Genomic DNA, 6,442 nt, shown 5'->3' with positions numbered 1-6,442 from the left:
GGCAGATAAATTTCCGACAGCAGCAGAGAAGAGCATTTTGATGCCCCCCAGGCAAGCATACAAGACAACAGATGAGAGCTACAGCAAGCACATTAGTGATAAGGATGTGGAGAATGGAAACAAACTGAGAAATCTCAGAGGGACTGGGTAGTTGACAAAACATGGGAAGTCTGAGAAACTAAGAGGGAATCAAAAATAACTTTCAGTTGCCAAATGGATGATGTTGTCAACAACTGAAATACACAAAAAATAAAAGATTCTTGAAGAGTGGAGAGTTTTAGCTCAGTTTTGAATATGTGATGTTTGGGTTTCCGAAGAGTTACCCAGCAGGCAGTTAATGAGTGGTATAAGCTAGTGATGTATCAGTTTGTGAATTGAAAGTTTAAAATTGATAAATTAAATCTCTGAAGAGTGAATAAATGTGCATACTGGGCAAAATCTGAGGAAATAACAATCTTTTTGAAGGTAAGAAGTGATATCCTATTAAAAAGGATAAATAATCAGGAATTATGAATATAATTAGAAAGCATAATGCTGCAGACACCAAGAGAAAATATGTAAAATGTAGTGATCAAAATGTTCACTGTAACAGAAGGGTACAATAAAACAGAGGTAGAAATGGTTTAATTTATAAAACCTAAATGAAAAGCTGTTTAAATAGAGGTGTGAAAACAGAAGCCAAATTACAGATTATCCCCAGAAATTTTTGTGTCATTCCCTTGACATTTGGTGTCCATTTTATAAATACCTTATTTATTAACATTTAAAGCCCTCAGTTTGCTCACTATTCAATTGCAGTAAATATTCAGTTGCAGTAAATGTGACCTCTTCTTTTGCTTAAATTCTTTGCAATTTATTGTATTGTATGTCAGCAACTCGAATAGTCTGAATTCTTATCCTACTCTAAACTAACAAGTTAGCTTACCACAACTTCACAGAAGCCGGAGGAACAAATGTGACTCCTTGGTCAGAGACAACGGCCCTTATTATACTCACAGAAGAACCATAGTCGGTGTCAGCATTTGCACAGTTCCCAGTTTTGCCTTCACATTCAATGAGTGGAGTACATTGTAGGAGAAGAATTACATGATTAGGAACCCAACTCTTTTATAACAGGCAGAACCTAATCTGACCTTATAGCCTGGGAGGAAGACAGTACATTTATTATACTGGTTTGTAAATAAACCTACACTTTACTCTGGAGGGAGACATTATCTCTATCTTTGAAGCCTGTTTGCTGAAAAAAAGAAAATACACTCTTGAAAATTTAGCCTTAAACAAAGACAGTATTGCTTCTGTTTATAAGTTTTGCAGACATGCAAGAGACTGGATAGTTTTTGCCCAACAGTATCTGCTTTTCAATTCCTTAATATCCTGGTTTGTGGTAGTTTCCCATAAATATGCCACCCTTTTGACCACTTAAATTAATCTCACCAACAGAATCTGGAACCAAAACTGTTTATTTTTCTCATACAACATTTAAGTAAGGTTACATATCTATAGGACTCTAAGCAGCGGTAGGAAGTCAACCTGCAGTAATTACTTCAAAAAGAGTCCTGACACAAATATCACAATTTTGAACAAATCCCTAAAGGCTTTATGGTCAAACTTAGAAAGTCAATGCTATCTTTATTTTTCTCTAAGTTTTGGTGTTGATCTTTATACTGGCTTGAGACATCTACCTAGGTTTTACAGGATTTACTAGAGCTTATACAGACTGCACATTGGACCACAAGGAAGAAACTAAATACTAAAAGAACTATCTGTCTAGTGAGTTGAAGCTCACCTGAACATCTTCCATGGCTGAAGTGTTATGATTTATAGTTTCATCTAAAGTCAAAGAGAAATATTATATTACTTTTTAAATTAGAGAAGTAGTTTTACAGAAATGTCATCCATTAACTACAGGGTTCTGCCACCTTATTATTAACTCCTTGCATTTATTACAATTGGTAGAAGCACATTTCTATAGTTATACTGTTATCTTTAGTCCATTGATTAATTTAGAGTTCACTCTGAGGTGCACCATTGCATGGATTATATTTTTAATATTTTTAAGTTTTACTTTAACAGCATTTATATCACCTAAAATTTCTTGCTTATTTCAAGTTTCATCCATGTTTTCAGATATATCTGAATTTCATTCCTTCTTACAGCTAAATAACATCCCTTTGTATGTATATGCCACATTTTGTTTACTCATTTATCAGCTGATGGACATTTGAGTTGCTTCCATTTTGACAATTGTGAATAATGCTACTATGAACATTATTTAACTGTTCTAATCCCTGCTTTCAATTCTTTTGGGATTGCCAGATCACATGGTAATTCTATACTTAACTTTTTGCTGACTGGCCAAACTGTTTTCCAGAACAACTTCACCATATTGCATTCCCACCAACAATAAATAAATATTCTTATTTACACATCTTCTTCAACACTTGTAATTTTTCTGTTTTTTTAATAGCAGACATTCTAGTGAGTGTTAAATGGTATCTCACTGTGGTTTTGCTTTGCATTTCCCTAATGACTAATGATATTGAGCATCTTTTCATGTGCTTTTTGGGCATTAGTACATCTTTTTTGGGTCAAAGTCTTTTAAGTCTTTTGCTATTTTTAAAATTGATTTGTCTTTTTGTTGCTGAGTTGAAGTATTTCTTTATGTGTTCTGGATATTAAACTCTTACCAGATAAACAGTGTCTAAATATTTCCTCCCAATGTATAGGTTTTTGTTTGACTTCATGATGAAGTCCTTTGGTACAAATTATTTTTATATTTTAGTGCTATCTCATTTTTCTAATTTCCTTTTGTCTTTGACATGAGTGTAAAGTCTAAGAAACCATTGCTTAATACAAGTCCTGAAGATGTTTGCCTACATTGTCTTCTTAGAGTTTTATAGTCCTGAATCTTATATTTAGCTATTTGATCCTTTTTTGGTTGTTTGTATATTGTGTGAGATGGGTCTTCCTTCATTCATTAGCATATTGATATCCAGTTTTCACAACATTATTTGTTGAGGAGACTATTCTTTCCAAAATCAATTGTCTTCAAACCTTTGTTAAAAATCAATTGACAACAAATGTGAAGCTTAATTTCTGAATTTTCAATTTTATCCCATTGTTGTATAAGCCTGTCCTTGTGTCAATGCCATACTGTATTGATTACTGCAGCTTTGTAATAAATTTTAAAATTGGGAAGTGTGAGTCTTTCAATTTCATTCTTGTTTTTCAAGATATTTTTAGCTTCAGGGTCCCTTACCCATCATATAAATTTGATGACAAGATTTAACATTTATTCAAAGAAAGTGGTTGAAATTTTTATTAGAATTTCATTAAATCTATAATTTGCTTCAGATAGAATTGACATCTTAACAATATTATTCTTTCAGTCTATGAACATGAATGTCACCCCCTTTATTTATGTCTTTATATCAATGGTCATCAAAGGTTCTGAGGGGAGAGAAAGGGAAGAATAGGTGTAACATGCAGCATTTTTGGGACATTGAAATTTTTTTAGACTTGAACATAACAAATTTGTTCTCTCTTGCATTTTCGGAACTCTGTCCTTATCTTTTGCATTTGAAAGTTTGTTCAATATAAGATGGGATATACTTCTTTTCAAGTTTTCCTGTCTGGTATTTTCTGGTTTTGGTGTTCTCTGTCCCTGAAAAGAAAGTGTTGTTTATAATTGCTGGGTCCCCCAAGTGGGATCAACTTAAGCCAGAGCAGCACAGATTGACCGTACCTCCACACAGCCTCCAGTTAGGAACCACCCAAATGAACATTGCCCAAAGACAGATAAAAATTCTTTATATTCTCTTTTGTGGAGAGTGTTAGCTTTTCTTTAGTTTTACAAAAGATACATACCTTAATTTTCGGTAGATGTCTGATTTTGCTGTTGGATTTAGTTGAAAGTTACGTATCAATTCTAAAAAGAATGGTGCATGGATAATGGGTAGATTGCGTAAGTTTCATACTATGCAAGCTGAGTTAATCTGAAACTGTACTTCCAAGAATTATTTTCTGTGAATGACTCTGGGTTAATATTGAACATAAAACAAATATATGTAATATATTGGAAAGTGCAAGTAAAATAACCCTCCAAATTTTATGATCCAATATTTTGTGCAGGGTCCTAGGCATGACCGAAGATTGCACACATTGTCACTGACCTGCTTTCTTATTTATTAGGCCTAGAAATCTCCCAGGACCAGAGATCTTTTAGATCCTAACAAAGCTCCTCCTTCTGCTTTCCCAAGTTGGGAGCAAAGTGCATGTGGAACTCCGTAACACAGGGCTTCAGCTCTTCCTGCAGGTTACCTACAATGTTGTTTGTAGGCAGTGACAGAAATGAGATCATATGAATTGGGTGATTTCTCAATTTTTACAAGCTGCACTGATCATTAAATAGCTACCCAGCTCTGACAGGGATTATGACTATTCCAAGAAATATGTCCACTCACTCCTTTGTACCTTTTCCAATTTATTCCTTTGCACTGCTCTTTTGCAGTGAAACTGACTGAAGCATTTCAAGTTATCATTATTGCTAATCTTGTATCAGCGTTAGCTCTTAGCCCCATTATATCTCAGAGCTTTAATAAACATGATAACCAAATGTGCAACATTCTCACTCACATTGCCACCATCTATGAAGATCCATGTTTCCTTATCAACATTTTCCTTCTATGGCAATGTGATGGCTAGGCTAATATGTCAACTCTGCCAGGTAATTTTTCCTAGTTGTTTGGTCAAGCAAGCATTGGGCTAATTGGAACACAAGGACAGTTACAGACTTTAGTCACCAGTGATTTTACTGCATAGATAGCTGATTACATTTATATCAATCAGGGAAGTTGCTATCAGCAATGAGTTGAATGCCTTAAAAGAGGAAGTGATTCCAGCATTCAGGAAGAACTTCCCATGTCATGTTTGAACAATCAATGTCTTCCAGAAATTCATCAAGGACTTTCACTGGACTTTCGTTGGAGCCCCTTGTTTGCAACCTGCCTGTGGAACATTGAGTTGTGCATCCCCAGTCACGTGAGAGACTCATAAAAACGCTTACTCTTGACAGATATCTCCTGTTGATTCTGTTTCCCTAGAGAATCCTGACTGATACAGCTTAGTACTGGGAGTGGTTATTGAGGAACAGAGTCTTAAACTTGGGATGTCTGAGGTGGTTTGGGGAGTTTTATAATTGGTTCTCTAGTCTAATTGGACTAAAGGGTACTAATGACTCCCTTTCCAATCATGAGGAGGCTCCTAACAATTCATGGCATTAGTTGGCAATTGAGATATGTAAAATATCATTACTGGATTCCCCTTCCATACTTATAAGGAGCAAGGATCTGGGTGAGAGTATTTTCCACACCCTAAGAGTTTTGTGGAGTCAAAAGGTGTAATGATGTTGGCTGACTCCTCCTAGATATTTGCACACTGTTACAAAAGAAAGAGATGAGTTAAAGGCTTCGCATTTGAAACTTAAACAGTGCATGAATGATGCAAAAATTTCTAAGCGTGCTCTGAAAGAAAATCTTGTTTCCTGTAGCCACAGGCTAAAAATATCTGAGAACCAAACTCAGACTCTCATTGTACGAGTAGTGAAGTTAAAAAGGAAATGAAAATCTCAACCCTGCAGGGTTTCTGCAGTTAAAGTGAAGGCATTGATTGGAAAGGAGTAGCACCCAGAGGATTGAAATGGAGACATATGGAACAATGATAATATTAGTGGGGATATTGGAACCCTATTCTAATTCTGCTGAGACTTTACCAGATAAGCCTCTGATGGCCTGTCCTGAGGAAACCACACCATGCCAACCTTGTATCATCCAGCCTCCAGACTGCCCCAGGAAGTCTGGACCTCCTTCCAGGCCAGGTAGGTACCAGACAAATTAGAGCATGCACTGCCCAGCATCCAGCCTGCCCTGAGTAATCTGCCTTCCAACACCTGACTGAAAAGATTAATCCTATCTCACCAGAAAAAAAAATTGTGAAAGAATATCTTGAGATCAGTACCTTGCAAAACCTTTCTAATCCTTCTCATACTCACCCCCACCACCCCTCTTCTATTCGAGACCTCTTACTAGACTAAAATCAAAACAAGTCACCAAAGGTGAAATACAAAGTGTGACCCATGAGAAAGGACACTATACTCTGAAAAAACTGCATGAGTTTTCCAACTTATACAGACAGAAATCATGGGAAAATGAGTAGGAATGGATAATAAGGGTATGGGATAGTGGTGGAAGGAATATAAAGTTGGATCAAGCTGACTTTATTGATATGGTCCCACTAAGCAGAAATTCTGGATTCAACACTGTAGCTCAAGGGGTTAGGAAGGGCTCTAATAGTTTCTTTGGGTGGTCTACTGAAACATGGAACAAAAGATGGACCAGCATGTCTGAAGCTGAGATGCCCTAATTGCCCTGTTATACAATAGAAG

The sequence above is a fragment of the Dasypus novemcinctus genome, chromosome 13 (assembly GCF_030445035.2).
Source record: "Dasypus novemcinctus isolate mDasNov1 chromosome 13, mDasNov1.1.hap2, whole genome shotgun sequence".
NCBI classification, from domain to species: Eukaryota; Metazoa; Chordata; class Mammalia; order Cingulata; family Dasypodidae; genus Dasypus; species Dasypus novemcinctus.
Note: the sequence above shows the minus strand (reverse complement) of the source record.